A 23,281-nucleotide genomic window follows, 5' to 3' on the forward strand; every position below is an offset into this window, starting at 1 on the left:
TTACTAATGGTCCATTAAGGAATTGGAAGGAGGAGGTAGGAAGATGTAAGATTTATAAATGCCCGCTCTTCAAAGGGTGGGAGGCGGTTTGGCGGCACCAGTCGGCAGAAGTTGAACTGCTCCTGATTACATAAAATCGCTGATCAGACTTGTGCTCCAGCGTTAAGTTTAAAACAGAGCATGTTTACAGTGCGTTCAGTTGCGTTTTACTCCAAAATGAATCCGGGCCGTTAAATCTGCGGGCCGACGGGGGTGGCGTGGACGGGAAGTCCGCAGGTGGTAGCACTGAAAGGGTTAATCGGTAGATTGCCCTGGGGAGTTTCCTAAGGGGTAATTTAGACTGAGCCAGGTTTGAAGAGTGGACGCATGTTTGCCTTGGAGCCTTGGGACCTGATATTCAGGTCATTCCCCCCCACCTGATTTGAACCAAGCAGCTTATGAGCTGGTACCGCGTTAAGAGCGCGGTTCACCTCCACGCACGTAACTTGGTTGTCCCGGGAGGAGGTTGATTACTGCCCCCAGCCCACCATTTAGACCCAGAAGGCCTGAATGGGAGCGAGAGTGAGTCACAGACACATTTATTGCCAACCCTTACTGTTGCTTTTGAGAGAATTTCTCATGGAGTCCATCTGCAGTACACTACGTGGAGATGACTTAACTTCGTTCATCAGTTCACACTCTGTCACGATTTGGGAAAATCAATGGAAGCTTCGCTTAGTTTTCATCCTGGCTCTTCTACCCTTTCTCCCAACACCCCTCACGTGAAATAACAAGTCAAATCTAACATGTAGCTGATTCTGACACAGGGATTCCTGAAGAAACCTCATTTTTACTTTAAAATTGGATATAGCTCATTAATACTAGGAATGAGTACAGGGATGAAAGCCGATAATGATGATAATACTTAATGGGGGCCTTTGCTCACATGCTTTATGAACAAGGCTTAAACATTTTATTGCTAAATGAATGTCATTATAAAAGCAAACCCCACACACATTTATTTTCTGTTTGTGCTAATATTGAATACAAAGAAAAAGGCAAGCAAGCAAATTAGATTATTTCTAAACCTGGGGAAGAATTTCTCTTTATCACGCCCTCACTTGGAAAAATATTGAACATTCCGTCAGTATTTGAACATTGTTTTACATATGGCATTTCATTTCTTAATGACTGTGTGAAAATATTTTAAAAATGAATTTTAGACTTTCACCTCCAAGCTATATTTGAAATCTGAAATAGCTTTATTCAAATTACTTTACTGAATTATTAAGAACAACTGGTCTGTACTTGGGACGTTTGTAAATGTGTTTGATTTAAACTACTGAGACAAGCTGAGTTGCCTGAAAGAATGAAATATTCTAGGGTTCATTCAGCCAACTTATATAAAGACAGGATAGAGTATTGCTATAGTATTTTCAGTTATTATTATGTGACCTGGGGGGAGGAGATTCATCAAAATTATGTTATGTTTAAATGAAAGATTTACTGAAATATTTTTGGCAAATATCCATTTTGATGTGCTTGCAATAAGTAAAAATATAATCACAATTTATTTTACGAAGGATGACTTCTGGCGGGCAAGGGGAAGATAAGTGCTATCTTTTTTCCCTCTTAAACTACCTGTTGCTTATAATTAACATGATAAAATAAATGCATGCTGACAGTGTGACTTCTCAAATCAGAGTCCATAAAATGTAGTCCTTATTTAGGTCCACCCCACTGCTAATTTACATATTTTCTTTTCCCCTTTTGGAAATCATTAGCTTAATAATATTTTTGTGTCTTTCAGGATGTTGTTCATTTTTTTAGTTCATTTTCAGCTGCAAGTCCATGGTTATGAGACAGTGCTTGAATATGACTATATTGCATGACTATATATGCACTGCACTAGCATTGACATCTTAAGTAATGGATTCGAATATTCAGCTTATATAAAGGCAACAAAGCTAGGAACTCTGCACCTCTTTTAGAAACAATTTAAATGACATACTTCTGTTTAGTGCTTTTGTCCCATAAAAATATAATTAATTTTATTTAGGAAAAAGTTTGGATGCCTCAGCATAATTATTACTAGAATTAATCCTTTCCTTTCTTCATGTGACTGTTTTACACATTTGACATTATTGCACAGGTAACTTCTTGATGAAAGTTTGAAGTATATCTTCTTTTGAATTCTATTTGAAAACTGTTTTTTAGTAATATTGGTAGTATAATTAATCATCATATTTAATTGATTTTTAAAATACATGTAATCTATATAAATATGATATAAATTTATAAAAATATGTAATAAAGCTTTAGGGCTAAAAAGCATGGATAGAGAAAGTGTTATAGGAGAGTAGATGAAATTAGGCAGCACTATCATTGATGACTCATTTTCTCAATTTCCTTGATGTAAAACAGAAATAATAAAACCAAAGGCCAGCTTACAATGAATATGTATTAACATAGAAGAAGCTTCCAAATAATGTTGACCACTTTATACGAACAATGCTCGTGGAATAAAGTTTTGTTGCCCTTTAAAGTTTATAAAATGTTATTATATAGATATAGAGAATTTTTATCCTTTTGAAATCATTAATATATTTGGTTATTTTTATAAAAATGCCTTTAGAGATTTTAATTCCTATGTTAGGAAAAATAACAGTTTAATCTAAAGACATCAACACATTTAAAAATAAGTATAAAAAATAAGTATAACAACTAGAACCAGCATGTTATATTCAGGGTATAATTCTTTGACTTTTTAAAAATATATATTTTTTAATAGATTTTAGAGAGGAAAGGAGAGAGAGAGAGAGAGAGATAGAAACATTGATGAGAGAGAACACTGATTGGCCGCCTTGTGCACACTCCCCCACTGGGGATGTGCCCTGACTGGGAAACGAACTGGTGACCTCTTGGTGCATGGGTTGATGCTCAACCAAAGAGCAACACCAGCTGGGTTAATTATTTAAATAAAGTGAAAGAACAAAAAACCTGGGGCTCATTTTGAACGTTGTTTTAAAAAATGCTTACCATTTGTGTTGCAAAACCCACCATCAACTTCAGTTTACATTTATCCCTTAAGTGATTTTTAATACTCTTTAGATATATTGAAAGTTACCTTTAAAATTTCAACCTTAAAGGACTTATAAAATGTGAAAATGTAAAATAGAGTGTCTCAGAGGCAATCAGATTATAAATTGGCTTTTAAAAAATGCCTACTTTAGATATATGGAATAGTAAGTTAACTGTGTTTTGTATTTTCCTATTTCATCTCAGTTGAGGTTCTAGAGTGTGCAGATTATTTAAGAGATAATGGCTGATGGGAAGGGCTGTTTCCTGGCACTTAGTGACTACAGAAGAATAAAGCCCAAGAATCTATCAACTTTTACTGCTGTTAGTAAGTAAATAAAACAGTTGGTTTCTATGCCTACTCCAAGGAAAGTACTGTATTGCTTTAAAAGGCATTAAAACTCAAATAGTGAGAATCTTTAAAGAATACTCTTCCAGTACTTTCTTAGATTTATGCTGCACCCTGGTTGTGTTTCTGAACCAAAAATAAAATGAAAGAATTAATAATAATTTGAAGAAATTTAACAAATTAACCAACTATTCTCTGTTCAGGAATAGTTTCTCAATAATGGATAACCAATTCTGATTAAAAAAAAATACGTTAGTGTTTCTCACTATGAAACAACATGTTTAACTGTGGTAACTATTACCTATATTTTATCATCATTGATAACATAGTCTCTACATGGAAATTCTTCACAGTTAATTTGTTACATTCTCATGAGTGTTTATCTCTCTTTCTTTTTGATCCTTGGTTGACTATGGGCCACAGTGTGTTTAGATATTCATAAAAGACTCTGTATATGCATATTTACAGATCAGAGCTGGTAGAGATTATAGCATGCAATGTTTTTGATGTTGGACTATTTATATTGTTTAAGTCATTTGGGGGTGTAATCAAGAGAGAGGCAATTGACTTCTTAAAAGAAACATCAGGCAATCTTTGAAGATTTGGGGGGCAACTGGTTACTATAGCAATGGAAAGCTAGCCCCATGTAGCATCCTGACCTCTATTCTTGTTATTGGGTCCTAGTTAAGCAATGGTTGTGGTACAACCTACACATCCCTATTTTTTAACTGCCCACTGTCCCCCAGTTCCATGCTCACCATTCAGAATTTAAGACTAGTTTTGTCAAGTTAGATGTCACATGACAAAGCAGGTCAGAGAATGCCCACCGATCTGCCAGTTTCTGGAGAGAGACTCTCAGGAAGAGCTGGTATTGCATCATCAGACCCCAACAGGAAGTCTGAATTTAGTATGAAATTTAATCAATTTGGTATGGGTTCATTCTAAGAGAAATTATAGGCAAGTATGCAGCACTTTTAACTCTCCAGCTTTCATAACTTCTAGTGAATTATTAGGAAAGTATAATTAACTGGTTTAGGAAACAAATTATTCTGTGTATGTGCATGTGTATATGTGTCATATATATTTATAGGTATGCATATATAGGTCTATGAATAAATGTACATGTATGTATACTTTATATATGTGTGTGTGTTTTTAAATAGGTAACGGATGGTATAATTAGAAAATAACGGTGATTATATATTGTATTATAGATATTTATATGCTAATTAGAAGCAGACAAGCAGATATTCCTCCTAAAATGTTTGTCTTTCTGATGAAGTTTTTCATCTCAAAAATTCAGAACATAATCTCATTTGCTGTTATATGTGTCGCCACTGGGTGCCTTCTGGTTATTATGGGAAGTCAGCTTGTTTGAGGTTATATGCTTAAACCTTTTAGCTAGATATGCGAAGGGAACATCGTGTACTGCTAAAAAAGCATTTATTTTCCTACTCTTACAATAAGACTACAATGAGACTGCTTTTAGATCTCATGATTCTGACTCAGAGTGACATTTTATGTTCTTACACAACTTTAGTTTTCATGATGTGGGCCAGAATTATTTTATATATCTATTTTTAAAGACTGCTCTGTGAATTTTCTGCACCTACTGTCCCAGTCTATAAGCTCCTAGAGTATTTACATGCATTTTCCATTTATGAGAATTCTTTAGTCTTTTTTACCTCTCCTAGTTTACAGGTTTGGCCACCCTATTAGATTGTGAAATCTCTACAGCTATAGATTATAGCCTCTCTCTCCCCTCAAGTCCCTACAGTTCACCTCGCATTAGCAGTGACTGGGCCAGGGTTAACATTAGAAAAATATTTACTGAATGAATGAACACTGTGTTAAATATACATTGCCAGTTGACCTGTCCTTAAGTAAAGGCTGTTAGAACTGCATTGCGTTTTATTAACCATTTCATTTTGACTTCTGACTGCAACCAGCCCTGTTTTGTAATTTGAATGAAAATTTCATTTTTATAAAATATAAAGTTTCAAGTACTAAACTGCCTTAGTCCATGAGTTCCTCAGCGGACCAAAATGGACATGTTATGTCAAAATTGTCCCTCTCAGTTTTAGAGTGGTATCAGTGGATGGTAACTGTATGCATGCAGGGGCTCTCTCTGCCAGTTCATCCGATTCTTTCCCATGGTTTCTCGTTGACTACATAACTTTGTTGCTCTAAAGTCTTTAAATGTTTTTTTTATTAATATTTTTTTTATTTTTATTGATCTTTAGAGAGCGAGGAAGAGGGCGAGAGAGTTAGAAACATCAATGAGAGAGAACATCTATTGGCCACCTCCTGCATGTCCCCCACCGGGGATCGAGCCCACAACCTGGGCATGTGCCCTGACCAGGAATCTAACCAGTGACCTCTTGGTGCATGGGTCCATGCTCAACCACTGAGCCACACCGGCTGGACTTTAAATGTTTTTTTGCTGCTTACTAAGTAATATCAGAGACCAATATATTCCCTTTCTTTTTCAACTACTACACTCAGTGAAAGGTTATGTATTCCGTTACTTGAAGGACAGAGTACTCACTGGAGCCAAGATTGTATTTCCTCTGATGCAGAAAAAAAGGCAAGACCATTAATGTAAAGCAGTTTGCCCTGGAATAAATCTGGAAATGATGCCACTGCTGGATTCCTGCAGCTTTTAGTCCCGAAAGCAAAGAAAACAATTTATTTTAGCATTATTAGTACAGCAGGTCTTTAAATAATGTCTTTTCATTCAATATCATTTTGTTGTAACATCGATGAGAAAAAAAAATCAATTCTCAGCCTGGAACCACCGTTTATGTGGAGTCTGCACATTCTCCCCATGTCTTTGTGCGTTTTCTCCAAGGACTCCAGTTTCCTCGCACATCCCTAAGACATGTACATTAAGTGACTGACATTCTAAACTGTCTCAGTCTGAGTGAGTGTGGGGTGTATGAGGGAACCCTGTGATGGGAGGGCGTCTGTCCAGGCTGGGGTCCTGCCTTGTGCCCTAAGCTACAAACAGGGAGAGATTCCAGCCACCTCTGAATGTGAACTAGAATCAGTGGGTTGGAAAACAATGATCTTACTTGTTTTTATTAATCTTTCTTAAATGTATGTATAGCTCGCTTTTATTTTAGTGTTTAATATTAGAAGTCTAGTTTGGGGTCAATTTTTCCCCCTTTTAAAAAAAAAATTAAAAACTTTTTTTCTATTATAGTTTACATTCAGCATTATTTTGTATTAGTTTCAGGTGTACAGCATAGTGCTTAGACAATCAGATACTCTACAAAGTGTTCTCCCTGATATATCCAGTAACCAACCGGCACCATGCATAATTATTACAATAGTATTGACTATATTTCCTATGTTATAAAATAGTTTAGGATCCTTATTTAGAAGTTTGGTGATGTTTCTGGGACCAGAAATAGGCTGTAGGAACTTGACTCGTTTATATCAATTAGCCTATGGTAAAATTGATTTCTATGTTTACGGCATTTTGCTTCAAGTCACAGTTCCTAAGAACTATGGATGAGGTTAAGTGAGGACTTACTGCCAGATTTGCCAGATGTGCCAGAGGCTTTAAGCTTTCAGTTGTGTTTCTTGACATTGGAGACGGCTGACATTGGAGACGGCTGACATTGGAGACGGCTGACATTGGAGACGGCTGAGCTCCTTGCCTGGATCATAAGCAGAGATGGTGAATTGCACTATTTGTCCATCAGTTTCTTTTTACTTTGATTTTGAAGAGATGCTTGACTCCTGCCTTGCAAAATGAAAATTATAATATTTACTTATCCTTTTTTCATATATGTATCTATGGAATCATTATTTGACAAGTGATGATTATATAATTTTTGCTTAATATTTTATGCACACTTAATTTAGAACATCCCATAATTAAATTCATAATAGTAATACTGTTATCAATGCAAATGTACAAATTAATACAAGTGTACAAATATACATGGTAGAAAGGTAGGTAAAATGTCTTTATAAAACTATTTTATCATTGCAGTTATGTGTAGGGTGGGGCAAAAGTGGGTTTACAGTTGTGAGTACACGAAATCGGCTACTTTTAAATTTGGACTTTTTATGCCTGGAGGGGGTGTTAATGGTTAAAACTTGACTACTTTAGGTATGTCATATAAGATAGTATTTGACTGTCTGTGACTGGCTTATTTTCTCTGATCATAATGCCCTCCAGGTTCATCCATGATGTTGCAAATGGCAGGATTTCCTTTTCTAAGGCTGAATAATATTCCATTGTGTGTACATACCACATTTGTTTATCCGTTCAGCCATGGGTGGATAAACTTGGATCTCTTCTACCTTTTGGCTGTTGTAAAAGAGGCTGCTGGGAACATGGGTGTGCCAGTATCTCTTCCAGATCTGCTTTCCGTTCTGTAGGTATAGTATACAAGATAGGTTAGAATAGATCTCATTTTAAAAATCATTTTATCTGTGTAATATTTTGGAGACTTCTCCATCTAGAATTCCATTGAAGTTATTGAGTATGGACTATTTCATTGAACATGGATTCTTTGTTATTAGAGTTTTGTAGCAAAAGCAACATTAACTAGCTGCCAGATTGAGGAAAGCAAGAGTGAATTAAAATTCAGTGATTTCGCCCAGCCGGTGTGACTCAGTGGTTGAGCGTCGACTATGCACCAAGAGGTCACTGGTTCGGGTCCCTGTCAGGGCACCTGGTGGTTGTGGGCCTGATCCCCAGTGGGGGGCATGCAGGAGGCGGCCAATTGATGTTCTCTCTCACTGATGTTTTCATCTCTCTCCCTCTCCCCTTTCCTCTCTCTCTAAAATCAATAAAGAAAAAAAAATAAAAAATAAAAATTCAATGATTTCTATATTTTGTACTTAATGAAGTTAAATAATACTGAACTTCTTTGATGCTAAATTTCAAGTATTTATAGGAAATAAATGATTTACATGAAATACTCTCTGATAACAAATTAAAGTAAATTTATTTATTTATTTACTTATTTATTTATTTTTTATCCTCATTCAAAGACATTTTTGCATTTATCTTCAGATAAAGCAGGAGGGAGAGAGGAAAGAAGGGAGAGAGAGAAACATCGATGTGAGAGAGACACATAGACTGGTTGCCATCCACATGACCCCGATCAGGGCTGAGAACAAACTGCAACAGAGGTACGTGCCCTTATCTGGTACCGAACTCGTGACTCTCTGGTCCATGGGCCAACGCTCCAACTGCTGAGCCAAACCGGCCAGGGCTTAAGATAAACGTATATGGGTCACTTTTGGAATACGTTGATCATTCCAGATAATTCAGCAGATTTCTATTCTTAGCATGAGGAAAAGCCCATTATTTAGAAGGAGAGGGCCCAACAAGGAAACAACCCAACTGTGTCTCTAAATCTATAAACATTATAGGGCAATTACTTTCCTAAATATGGTAAAATACTTACTAGATATAGTTTCTAAAAATATGAATTTGGTAGTCTCTTAATCACAACTCACTTTCACTTTTCTATCACCAGCCTACTTTGTGACTTTCAAGATATGTACTTAGGGTACCCCAGGCAGGATGCTCTGAAATATGAGCTTGCTAATTGCCTTGGCACGTGGTATTAGCATCTGCTGAAGAACCAGTTTTAGGATATCAGGAGAATATTTATAGGCCTTTCATGGCATGGAACATCGTATGAAATTATAGGCAACCTCCTAGTCTTCCAGTGAGACTGTCTAAGGTGCCCTTGGCAACATCTGAGATTCTCCTCGAATGTCCCCGAGGCAGTCAGATTCATCTAAAATGAACATTCCCTGAGGCAAAACTTTTCTGAAACATGGTATCAACATGCATTAGCCTCGTATTACCTGAGAAATTTTTCTGTGACATGAAATGTAATATCTTTGTGTTCAGATGACAGCATCTGAACTGTATACTTTATAGTTTTAAAGAACTGTTATGCCCTATACAGGTAGCTTCAGTTGGTTAGAGCATCGTCCCAATAAGCCAAGATTGCAGGTTCCATCCTGGTCAGAGCACATAGAAGAATCAACCAATTAAACCATAAATAAGTGGAACAGTAATGTCTCTCTCTCTCTTTCCTTTCCTCTCTGTCTAAAATCAGTGAATAAAAAAAATAAGTTTCATGCTTATAGACCAAAACTATGAAAAACAAAACGACTGTGCTTGCTGGAGCTGAACTGCACGCTGGTAATCGAAGGAGTGCTAGTTAGGAAGCTGTGACGTTTGAAAGTAACTCCAAAGTCATGTTTTTATGTAGAGCAACACATTGGCCACATTATGCCCAGAATTTCATGTTGATTAAACGTGTTAACTTTGCTTGCTAACCTGATTGTCATTTAAAATGATTTTAGAATTGAAAGTTTTTTGTTATTTTCTCCCCTCCACATATATTGCGAAGTAAATTTAAAAACCTGGGGAAGTTGACAGTGGGGAATGACACAGGTAGTTTAGATAGTAAATTTGTAGTAAGATAGGTGAAGACATCCCACATCATTTCTGAGAGAAGAACAAGTCTTTGAAAAAAAATTTTACTTTGAATGGATGCCGTGCCTTAGGTTTCAGATATCATTGAGAATCACAGCAGTTTGTGGGTCAGTGCCTGAGATCTGGAAATCTAATTTCAGACCTGCTTTGTTTGCTCTGCATAGCTGAAAGCCACCTGGCCTTTGCTGCCCAAAGTCTTTTGTTTATTCTGAGAATGAATGCCCCTTTATTTGCATGTGCTGTGTGGATTTGGGAGAGTACTAGAGGAAGCTTGCCCTCCATCTCAAAGGAGACAAATGTATCTCTGGCCTTCGTCTCCTGCCCTGTTGCTACCCCTGGTACCATGATCAGAAGGAAAGTAAAACATCAAACATAGGGCTGAGATCATGTGTATCAGGAGCGGGGACAGGTGTTTTGCTGTTCACACACGTTTTGTAGTTAAAGACAAGTCACTGACTTCTAATTCGTCTGCCCGTGTCTCCCTGAATGGCTTTCAGTGTTAGGACTCCACAGATAGCCTGTCATCTTGGACTTCCAAAAATAAGTTCGTTGTGAACAGTAATCCTTGTAAGTAGTAGGCACTTTCAGATGTAGGTAGTCTTAGATGTAATTAAAACATGTTTGTTGTTCATTCTTCTACTTGAATATTTAATTTTTACTTTTGAACTGTGATGGTTCTGATTATATTTGTGGTTGAATAAAAGCCCTTTTGTGGTTTGTGGGTTTAGCTATTTGTTGTTTTTTTTTTTACTTGAACAAAACTGTACATTTAATAACCTTTTCCTAGATGGCATGATAAAAATTCCACAGTTTAATTTTTACAGAGATACAGCAATACTGACATTACATATAACTATTTGTGAATACATCTAAGATTGATTTTTAAATGAACATAAATTGCATGTTCATTACCAAGTTTCTTTCTTAAATATTGGCTAGATCACATAGAAACCAAATTATGCTGTGTAAAAATATACGATAATAGAATGTGTTCATTTTCTAACTTTTTGTAACATTTTAATATGATTCTTAACTGAAATGACTTTGTACGTAAAATTGACCAACTAAATAAGGAGATTCAAATTGTTTAAATAAACTTTCATTTTCTTTTTTTAATTCAAATTTATTAATAAAAGGCAAATAAAATAGCACCATAAATTTTGTTATTGTTTAACAAATAGAGTTATTTAAAAAAAACAAAACCATTGTATGTGTATTTAGTTAAACATAGAAGTTTGTTTGTTTCTATGCTTTGATCTTTATATTTAATTTAGGATTTTCTTATAATAATATTGTCCAATTATGAGTGTCTATGTCTACAGTATAATTAATAAAATCTTTCTACATTTATTTTTATTTTTTATTGTGTTTTTTAATCCTCACCTAAGGATATTTTTCCATTGCTTTTTAGATAAAGTGAAAGGCAGAGAGGGAGAGAAACATCGATGTGAGAGAGACACATTGATTGGTTGCTTCCCACATAACCCCCACCGGGGCTGGGAATTGAACCTGTGACCCTTTCTTTGTTCCAAGGGCCAACGCTCTAACCTCTAAGCCAAACCATCCAGGGCTGCTTTTACATTATTTTTTTTCTATATTGATTTTATTTATTTATTTATTTTTTATCCTCACCCGAGGACATTTTTCCATTTTTTTCTTCAGATAGAGTGTGAGGGGAAGAGAGAGAGAGAGACATCGACGTGAAAGGGACACATCGAGTGGTTGCCACCTGCACGACCCAACCAGGGCCGGGGACAAACTGCAACCAAGGTACGTGCCCTTAGCGGGAACCGAACCTGGGTCTCTTTGGACCACAGGTCGATGTTCTAACTGCTGAGCCAAACTGGCTAAGGCTTTCTTTATTGATTTTAGAGAGAGTGGAAGGGAGAAGGTGAGAGAGAAATATCTATGTGAGAGAGAAACATTGCTCGGTTCTGACTAGGAATTGAACCCACAACCCAGGTATGTGCCCCTTCCAGGAATTGAAACTGTGACCTTTCATGTCACAGGATGGCACTCCAACCAACTGAGCCACACTGGCCAGGGCTGTGCAAAGATTTTTCTCCCAAATTATAGCTCTGATATTTTTGCTCCTCTGTTCAAAAACTTCCATTTATCCTTTCATTTATTACAGAATAGAACTGCCTATTGCTGCAATTGTAAATCTTTGGAGAAAAAAATGGGGAGTATGATCACCCTCCAGGAGCTGAAGTGTGGAATCTCCACAAAATGGATCAGTTCATGTATATGTATAGTCACCTGAGAGGGAGATTATATGATTCCTACATTCGTTACAGTTAATGTAAGCTCTTTGAATTATAAAATATACTTTGAGGAAGGTTGTTCATCAGAAGGTGTCTGAAATGAGAGAGAAAAGTAATTTTACCTAGGCAAACTTTGGCACTGCTCAGGAGAAAGAGACAGTGGTCCCTCAAAGGTTGGTTTAATGTTCTGTAACATGTGGATGAAAAATTCTGTTTCTAATTTCATGCTCACCCAGCAAACTTCTGATTTTAATGTAGCTCACACTCAGGCAGAGACTGTCCCAGTCATGCCGACATGTGTTTTCTGCTGACTGACCCAGGTTTCTGAGGCTTTGGGACTGAAGGGCCCCCTCCTGGATGGCGGTAAATTCATCATCAAGGTAATATCACAGCGTGGGTTCAGGGTTCTTTGGTAGGGAGCCAGGAGCCTCCTGGTGACAGACAGGTCTCGCCAGGAGCTTCCTATTTAAATGTCAGCACCAAATAAAATCTGAAGTTCCTTTCTCCGAATCCAAAAGTCCTTTACTACCTGCCTCTGAAACATATTTGCTTTCATATCTTATTTTTTCCCTTTCCTGCATACTTCACATCAATCATGTCGAGTTATCATCTATCTTCCTGTTACACTTTCTGCTTTCTCTCTCTCTCTCGCTGTTCATCTGGAATGCTAACTCTGCCCTATTATTTATGTCTTTGGTAATTCTCATTTTTTCATGGCCCATTTCATAGTATTTTTTTTTTCCCCTAATCCCTTCCATAATTTTCACAGTCAAATGCAAGTGACCTTTTCTGAACTCCCAAAGCACTTTGAGAGAGGCAGTGGAAAGAGCCATGCGTCCTACGAGGTCTCTGCCTTGCACTCCAGGAGTGTAGAAGGAATAGTAATGAAACAAATGGGTATATGGATGAGCGAATGAAGTTGTAACCAGTCTTTTCAAATCAAGCATAGGAGTTAATAGTTAATATAGCTAACAAAGCCCAGGTTAACACTAATAGTTGATAACACATTTTATTTTTTTCCTAAAGGTTTTATTGAGCATGTCATTTATGGAACCTGTGTTCATCCCCAATATTTAGGCAGCCTTTAAAAATTTTTTTTCAATTATAGTTGACATTCAGTATTATTTTATATTAGTTTTAGGTGTACAGTATAGTGGTTAGACAGTTGTATATAGACAGTCTTTCTTAAATATCTGATTTTTGCATTTAAACTCTCATTTATTTTACAGGGACATCATTGTTTATTAATACCATTTTGAACTACAGTCAATAAAAGGAATATTAGCAAAGGCCTGCTGTGTCATATGTGATACATTTTTTGCTCTTCCAAGCAGCCAACTCCTGATCAATAATTACTATGAAAATGCCAATAATAGGCTTCTGGATTTTTGCTATAAGTCATCAATAAATTAGCCACCCTTGCCCTGGCCAGTGTGGCTCAGTTGGTTGGAGTGTTGTCCCATATACCAAAAGGTGGTGGGTTTGATTCCTCATCAGAGCACATACATAGGTTTTGGGTTCAGTCCCTGGGCTAGGCAAGTGCGGGAGGCAACTGATCAATGTTTCTCTCCTCTCTCACACACACACCCTCTCTCTCTCTTTCTCAAATCAATAAAAAAAGAAGAAAGAAACTGGCCACCCTAAGGCAAGCTTCAAAATCTAGGAAAAGGATTCTCTTTGCCTTTTTAAAATCTAAACTCAAACTTTTAAAAAATTTGAGTCCTAGGAAGAAGAAACATTGGTAAACTGCCATTAAGATCCAAATGATTAATTTATTAATTGTATGTAACATTATATGAACGGAAAACTTATAGAGATTTTTTCCCCTGAAAGAACATCTGTTGCCCTGGCCAGTTTGGCTCAGCGGTTAGAGCGTCGGCCTGCGGTCCAGAGAGACCTGGGTTCGGTTCCCGCTAAGGGCACGTACTTCGGTTGCAGTTTGTCCCCGGCCCTGGTTGGTCGTGTGGGTGGCAGCCACTCGATGTGTCCCTTCACGTCGATGTTTCTCTCTCTCCCTCTCCCTCCCACTCTATCTATACAAAAAATGGAAAAATATCCTCGGGTGAGGATAAAAAAAAAAAAAAAAAAAGAACATCTGTTGAAAGGAATTATCTTAATCTGATTTTATAATAAAAATAAAATGTAAAGAAACAATTATTTGGGGAACACCTATTGGAAAGACACACATACTCTGAGATATATTATGTAGCTTGAGGTTTTAGCTCATGAATTAAAAAACTAAGTTTTTATTTCAATCAAAGTTGAAATAATTTCTCCTATAAATTTATGTATGTATACATATATATTTGTAATCTTATATTATCCATTCAGTTTAGGAAAATATAAAACGCTAATGAAAGACAGCTGATTTATAATCTGTAACAGATTAAAGTTATTTATGAAAAGTGACAGTTGTTGTTTGTGACAGTTTTATTCTTTAAACTATGTATAAAAAAGTAGTAACAGCAAATACAAGGGCAAAGCCAAGAATTATAGCCACTATGTGCTGCGTGTTTTGCATAACTCTGTTATGCTTTCCTATTTTCTTAAAACAGTTCCTAAGTTCACATCTTGGAAGACATCCTCCCCAACTAGCACAGAAACTGTGTCTGCTCCCACAAAATCCAAAGCAGGAATGAGGCCTTTGAGAACCTAGTTTGAAATCAAATCATGAGCTCTACTGGCTGGCATATTACCACAGCATTTTAGAGTGCGGCAGCAGAGAATTGAAGTATTTTGTCATTATAATAAAAATTCAAAGTATTTGAATCACACAATCTGCGGCAATGCAACAGATTAGTTATTTCCACCCGCCGTATTTGGTGGCACTGGCCTGCCCCAAGAACATTTCAAGCGTGCCGTACCTGACTATTTAGTCAAGGGCACTGACCTCTTTTTCCTAGATTGTCAAATTTAAAAAATGACAGCAGCCCACACAACAATAGCTCTCTGGTATGAATGATTAAAAATTATGCCTATTTCTTTTGTCAGATCACAGATCAACAAAAAATATATTTTTTGGTGTGCTGCAGAATTTTAGGAATTAGTTTATGTGTGCCCCGAGATGGAAAAAAGCTTGAAATCGCTGCAGTAGATGAACAAATTCTTGTGATAAAATGTCATCTTGAAGTTTACAATTTTTTAGGGTGACTGTTCATTAACATTATAATATGGCATTTTATGTTTAGTGTTTTGTAAAATTTTTAGAGATTCGAGAATTAAATGCTTAGTTTTTTTTGCTTTCAGGATCTGAAGGTTTCTATAGTTTAAATGAGTTATGTGAAAACCATGATGTTTTGGTGTATACTTATGTTGCTTCACAACGTTGGGAGCTCCCCCAGGTGAAATTCAAAACTGGCCCTTATTCTCAGAGGACAAGAAGAGACCACAGAAAGCAGCAGCCCACTCCAGGTTGGTAGGTAGCAGGTTTAATAAGGAAGGGAGCTTGCTGCATAAGAGGGTTGTCTTGGGCATCAGCAAGATGGGTACATCTCTGCACCGACCCTCCAGAATCTTCAAGTTTATATAGAGGCCCTAATAGGGTCAGTCATGTACATAGCCCAGATGGCTTCAACACACATCACTCTCAAGGCCTTGAAATGGCTCATAGTGCGGGAACGTGGGCAGAGGTACATTCCAAGGAACGGGGCAGGGTGAGGAGTCTCAGATTACTCTGGTTTAGCTCTCAGGACATTTGGCTGTCAGTCCTCTCCAGGACCTAGATTTTTATTTTATTCATTATATTTAAATGAACAGTTCTGGCAATTGTGTTTGTGTTTTAAACTAGAACTTCAGTTTCTTGTTTGATATTAAACAACAGCTGATACTAGTGAAAAAAAACAACCATGGGAATAACGTGAAAATGTTTTTTGCTGAATATTTATTTTCTAAATATTTTTAGAGCTACCTTTATAATATCACTTAGAACATATATATTTTTAAATATTATCATCAATTGCATTAAATTACATGAAGAAAATAGAATTAATATTCATAGAATACTTGTCTGGCCGGTGTGGTCCAGTGTATTGAGCATCCTCCCATAGACTGAGAGATCCTGGTTCGATTCCCAGTCAGGGCACAAGCCTGCATTGCAGGCTTGATCCCCAGTAGGGGGCGTGCAGGAGGCAGCTTATTGATGTTTTTCTCTTACATTGATGTTTCTCTCTCTCCCTTCTTTCTCCAAAAGAATCAATAAAAACATATATATAAATAAAGAATATCTTTATATAAAGAGCAAAAAAGATTTAAAAATGATTCCAACTTTTGAGTATATTATTTCATATCTATAATGGCAATATCTATACATAGTCTTTCAAATTCTATTCAATAAAGTTTTGCTGCATAAAAATCAAATTATCAAATGTAAAAGTCGTGCTCTAGGTACTGTTAAGAAAAAATTAATTGTGAAAAAAAATAAATTTGGGTACCATTTTCTTAAAATATATTTTTATTGATTTTTTAGATAAAGAGGAGGGGGGGAGAGAGATAGAAACATTGATGAGGGACAGAAATATTAATGAGAGAGAAATACTAATTGGCTGCCTCCTGCACGCCCCACACTGGAGATCGAGCCCTCAAACCAGGCATATGTCCTGACCGGGAATCAAACAAGCAACCTCTCAGTGCATGGGATGATGCTCAATCCATTGGCCAGGCTGGGGGCCATTTTATAGGTATTGAGCATGATGGCAAAATAATTGAATGGTGAACATATTCTTAGGTATAATTTTACTCTATATGAAAATTTTTAATGACTTCTCATACACCCTTAAACATTATTAAATAAAATGATGATAAGTAAGGCCAAAGGTAGGTATTTATTACTATCGCTATACTATTAATTGATGCAACCATATCATTAATGGTTAGAATAGCTATAAGTGAATTGGCGGTTTATTTTCAATTAGTTATTTTGGAATTGTACAGGTAGCCCTGCCTTTTCTTTTCTGCACCTTATTGTGATTTCGTGTGACACAAGATGCCATCTGCATATGTTCACAGTTCATTTTATGCCAAGAGTAAAAATTAAAATGAAATAATTCTCCCATTTCAGTGGGTGAGTTTATTTCAAATAGCTACAAGAGAAGATCCTCAGCATACAACTGAGAATCACAGGAGCAACTTTGCCTTACTATTGAATCTGATTTTAACAGATTTGTAACAGTAACCCCGTAATGTAAGTGTTATTATCGATACTTAAGAAAGAGCCTAAGCAACTAGTGGTCAGAAATTTTTTTAAAAGTAGAAAAATCATGTTTTACAATGATAGAATCATTGTATTTACACTGTCTAGTATGTAGCAGCTTGAACGACTTGGTAAATAGTAATGAAACTAGATTGTGAAGTCTCTTTTTTATAGTTACGTGCATATTTTATAACTTTTAAAAGATATTACTGAGTGAGCCCTGGCCGGTTTGGCTCAGCGGTTAGAGCGTCGGCCTGCGGTTCTGAGAGACCCGGGTTCGGTTCTCGCTAAGGGCACGTACCTCGGTTGCAGTTTGTCCCCGGCCCTGGTCGGTTGTGCGGGTGGCAACCACTCGATGTGTCCCTTCACATCGATGTTTCTCTCTCTCTGTTCCTCTCTCTCCCTCCCACTCTACCTGAACAAAAAATGGAAAAATGTCCTCGGGTGAGGATTAAAAAAAAAAAAAAAAAAGATATTACTGAGTGAAATGAATTTTGAAATCTGTAGGTAGGTTTAATATGGCAACCAGTTTTTGTTTTATTTTTGTTTCTAAAAAGTGTTATTGAATAAACAGTAAGATAGGACCAATCCTAATAAGACTTGAAGAATGAGAAACTAATCTTTCCTGTGTACAAAACTGATTTGAATAAACTGTAGTAAGTTGCCTGTTAAGATTAGCAACCTTCATTCCTTAGTGGTCCATTAAAAAAAGCCCATTTAAAAAAAGTCAGAGAACTTGGTCTTTGACATAATCTAAGACGTTATGTATTGCTGAATATAGTTTGCTAATATTTTGTTGAGGATTATTGCATCTATATTCATTAAGGATATTGGCCTACAATTTTTTTTTAGGTCTTTACCAGGTTTTAGAATCAGGATAATGCTGTCCTTATAACTGGAGCTTGAAATTTTTGGAATAATTTGAGAAGGATAGGTGTTCATTTTTTCTTGAATGTTTGGTAAAATTCATCTGGGAAGTCATCTAGTCCAGAACTTTTGTTTGAAGGGAGTTTTCCTGATTACTTAATTGATATAGTTGCTTGTGATTGGTCTGTTCAGAGTTTCTATTTCTTCTTGATTCAGTCTTAGAAGATTGTATGTTTCTAGTAATTCATCTATTTTTCCAGATTGCCTAACTTGATGGCATCTAATTGTTCATATTTTCTTATAATCCTTTGTATGCCTGTGGTGTCAGTTGTCATTTCTCCTCTTTTATTTCTGATTTTATTTGTGCCCTCTCTCTTTCCTGCTTGATGAGTCTGGTTAAAGATTTATTAGTCTTATTAATTTTTTTCATAGAACCAGATTTTGATTTCATTGATCCTCTGTATTCTTGTTTTAAGATTCTATTTTGTCTATTTCTGCTATGATCTTTATTATTTGGGCTTTGTTGTTCTTTTCTAGTTCCTTTAGGTGTAAGTTTAGATTGAAATTTTTCTTGTTTTTTGAGGTAAGCCTGATTTCTATGAATTTCCCTCTTAGGACTGTTTCACTGTGTCCCATAGATTTTGGGTTGTTGTGTTTGCATTTTTATTATGACCCAGCAATTCCACTTTTGAGTATATATCTGAAGAAACCCAAAACACTAATTCAAAAAGATATATGCACATCTATGTTCATTGCAGAGTTATTTAGAGTAGCCAAGATATGAAAGCAACCCAAGATCCATCAATAGACAAATAGATTAAAAAAAAACAAACACAAAAAAACTTGTGGTACCTTATGGAAGGGGTTATGATTCTTAAGCCCCTTTGACTAAAATAATCTTGTCTATCAGGACAAAATTCTGTAAATTTTTAATAAAATTAAAAAATACTTTATTAGAAATAGTAGAGTATTACTGTGTGCTTTCTGTGATACTGATTAAACATGAATGAGTCTATTCAGATATTATTAGATTCTATTATTCAGCGATTCCTAGAGATTACAGATACCAGTTTTGGAAAGTTCTTCTTAAATTCTGTACTAATAACATCTTAGGAAAATCAAAGTCTGATATTCTTGATCTGATTGACTCCTGGACTAGATACATTCAACTAAAGTATATCTAAAAAAGGCTTCAATACACAGTAATAGCTAAGGGCCTTATTACAGCCCATAAACACAATGGAGATGTCATTCATTTCGTTTAATACAACATAATCTCAGTACTGAATATTATATAGTTAGGTCTGGCTGCTATAATGAGTGCAGTATAGGATTACTGTTATCTTGCAGTCAGACTCCCTGAGGTTGAGCCCTGACTCTATCACTTGCTACTAGATTAGTTTAACTCTGGCTCTGACACTTGCTACTAAGTAACCTTGGGCAAGTTTTCTTTTCACCACATTTTCTGACTCTGTAAAAAAAGATGATATTAATACCTACTGACTAATGTTGGATGGGAGGGTTATTATGTTGATACATATGAAGTTTTTAGTTCTCATTACCATATATCAAGTACATCATATATGTTAATCATCATTATTTCTATAATCAATAGCTTTTACTGTTTAAATTTATGTTGAACTTAAAAGAATCATCGCTTGACAGCTGAGTCACATGTAGATTAAGCATGTTCAGAAATATGTAGGATCTGCCATTTTTTGATAAATTACCTGTATCTACTCAATAATAAATACTATCAGATATTAAGAGAAAATTATATATAGATTGAGAGATGTGGCACTTACCTATCTATGTGCTCTAGAGCTAGTCGCATACATTTGTAAGACTCAGGCACCTAACTCGTAACATGAGAGCAATATTTTCTCTTTCAGGAGATGAGGATTGTTACAAATATCAATTGATCTAATGCACATGAAAACACTTTGGAAAAGTAATAAATTGCTGAAGTGTGGTAACGTTTCAAAAGCAAACACTCTTCCCCTGTGTATTTAGCTATATCTCTTGGCTAATTATACACACTTATATTGTGATATTTATACAATTTATGATCATTGAGACTAAAAATATGTCAAAACAATGAGAAAAAGGCTGCTTGGTTTATAGATAATTATGTGTGCCTTTTTAAGCCCTCCACCAAAGACACGCCATCCCTTCCCCGAAGAATCCTGGAATAATGAAAGGGATTAACATGTTGAGGAATGACTAGAATGTTTTGTGACATGGGAATTGAGACAGTACATGCCCATTTCAGCTGTAAGGAGAGGTGATTCAATGAAAGCATCAAAGAGAGTCCATGTCACCTGATCTGGATTTTGATGGACAAGTAGAATTTGCCATTTGGATGAAAGGAAGAAAGCATACCTGTCAGGGGTCTGCATGCACATGGTATGGAGGTGTGAAAGGACGTAGGAGGCGTCATAACTGCAAAAAGTGATGTGCAGCATAAATAAAGAGTGAATGGTAGGAAATCATTGGCGATGAGACAAAAAAAGTATTAAAGCTACAGCTGAAAGGTATTTCTAAAACCTGCTGAGCAGATTGTCCTGTAAACAATGGAGGGTTCCTGCAATTACCACTAGCAGCGGCCGCTTCACTAATTTTCCTGGATGTCCACAGGGTCCGAGTAAGACCTTTGCAGATCCTAGTACCTGAATGGCCCCTTCCCTGCCCCTTATGTAATTCGAAATGAAGATGAGTGTGAAATTAGTGTAAGGAATTTTAATGAAGTCTTGCCTTCTTTCCCCTATGATGTATATCTACTTTGAGTTGATTCTTACAAGAGAAAAAAAAAAAAAATTTATTGTTTTTATGCTTCTAGTTTACTCATATTCTAAGCACATGTTTTATCTCTTATGACGTTGTACCAAATTGTTCATCTTCTATATAATGGCTGGTGAAGCATTTGTACATTATGGTCTGCCTATGTAAGGGAGAATGAGGACAAGAAATCCTTAAGAAAAATAGGGGTATTTTGAACATAAGAGCTTATAAAGATTTGTAACTTGTAAATTTCTACCAGACACTGAAAACACAATTTAATTTCCACACTAGAGCAGATTGCAAGACTTTTCAATGTTTTCATTAAGTTTCTTGGAAGTAACTTTTTTCTTCAAAATTTAAATACCATTTGTGTCTCGTTCTGTTACAAATAACAAAATCTACTCATTCATGAAAATCCAGATTAAGCATCATAAAATCATCTTTGCCTCAATTTAAAAATAACATTTTCATACCTTAACTACTTGGAAAATTTATGTTTCGGGAATTTAGGAAGAAAGCTCCTCCCCAGTGGCATTGAGCATTCCAAAGCTTTTCCCGGCTTTGTACCCCAGTCTGCAAAGCAGGCACAGTGCTGACAAGAGCTAATTCACCTTCCTCTTGGTTTATGGAAATGAAAGTGCTGATGACCTGGCTTCAGGTGTGACTGTAGCAGTTGTGGTTATTCTGCATCTAATGAGATAGTAATATACATCTAACACTTTTCTTTATCTAGTATTATTTGTGTATTAACCTGTCAAAGGAGAAATGTAACTGTTAGTGATCCATATGCAGAATACAAATAAATAATTAGTATATGTAATTTTTTTTCTTTATTGATATTAGAGAGAGAAAGGAAGGGAGGGAGAGAGAGAAACATCTACGAGAGAGAACATCGAGTGGCCACCTCCTGCATGCCTCCCACTGGGGATCGGGCCCACAACCTAGGCATGTGCCCTGACTGGGAATCGAACCGGCAACCTCTTGGTGCATGGGTCAGTGCTCAATCACTGAGCCATACTGGCCAGACTAGTGTATGTAATTTTTGAAGCGTGATTGCAAACTTGTAGAATATATGGACTGTTGTATTTCTTTATAATTTTTTTTAATCCTCACTTGATGATATTTTTTCCTTGATTTTCATATAGAGAGGGAGGGAGAAAGAGAGAGAGAGGGAGAGAGAGAGATCTATGTGAGAGAGACATATCCATTGGTTGCCTCCTGCATGACCCCAACCAGGGCCCCACGATCGAACCACACCCAAGGTCCGTGCCCTTGACCAGAATCAAACCCACAACTCTTTGGTCCATCGGCCAACGCTCTAACCGCTGACCCAAACCGGCCAGGGGTAGACTGTTGTATTTAATGTTTACAATTTTAATATTTTTTTTATTAGGAGATTGTTTTACCATAGGAAAACAAAGTTTTCTAGCAAAATATTAATAAAATAATCACTATTTATTTTAATAGAGAAGATAATACTAAATTCCAGCAATATTTTCTCATATTTTGAGTAAGACCTACTTATATAAGTGAAAATCTAAACTGCCATTCAATTTACTACCATCAAGTAGTAAATATATGTTTTTGTTTCCCAAAATGTGCTTAGGTCAAAAAGATATAAGAAGATAAAAAGGAAAAAATATAAAATCCAGTCAGATTCAGAAAACAACGCAGAGAATTTAAGATATTTGCCCAAGGTAACCTAGGTAGTAAGTCTTAGAGGTGACATTTCACTCTGAGACCCAGGATCTTAGTCTCTGTTCCTACTGACTTCCTAAACGAGGTTGCATTTTTCTAAAAGTAAATGACTTGAATCTCTAACTACTTTTAAGGTCAAAGAAAACACCTAAAATTTCTATATTCCTGCCAAACTGCAAATAATTGAAAAAAATTACCTTTCTTGCTATGTTATAATGTTTTCATTTCACTTATTCTATGAATCTCTATGAAATCGCCTCTCTGCATTTTTGTGCCTACTGTGTTAGTTGGTGGTGATTCAAAGAAAAGTATTTGAGGCTGAGATATAACGGCTGAAGCAAAACCAACCAAGGATAGTAATGGTATCTGCACAGTGTAAGGAACACAGGCCCTTTTCTTTGTCCTACCCTTCTCGCCAAGGGGTTCCTATCCAGTGGTTCATCACAGGTGCTCTAGTTCTGCTGAACTTTGTCATCCAAGCCACGGGGAAGGGGAGGGGAAAGAAGCAGGAAGCAGGGGTACTTTTTCGGGCTCAACATAGGAAGTCATCCACAAGAAACTCACTCTTCTCTGTTTGGCCAGGACTTAGTGGCATG

At 36.3% G+C, this 23,281-nt stretch overlaps 1 protein-coding gene across 1 annotated transcript in view; it reads left to right on the forward strand.

Moving 5' to 3' along the window:
• Positions 1–23,281, forward strand: part of SPOCK3 (SPARC (osteonectin), cwcv and kazal like domains proteoglycan 3) — a 342,954-nt gene that overhangs the window by 957 nt on the left and 318,716 nt on the right. The gene's annotated exons all lie outside the window — the stretch shown is intronic.

The sequence above is a fragment of the Molossus molossus genome, unplaced genomic scaffold (genome assembly GCF_014108415.1).
Source record: "Molossus molossus isolate mMolMol1 unplaced genomic scaffold, mMolMol1.p scaffold_m16_p_4, whole genome shotgun sequence".
Lineage (NCBI taxonomy): Eukaryota > Metazoa > Chordata > Mammalia > Chiroptera > Molossidae > Molossus > Molossus molossus.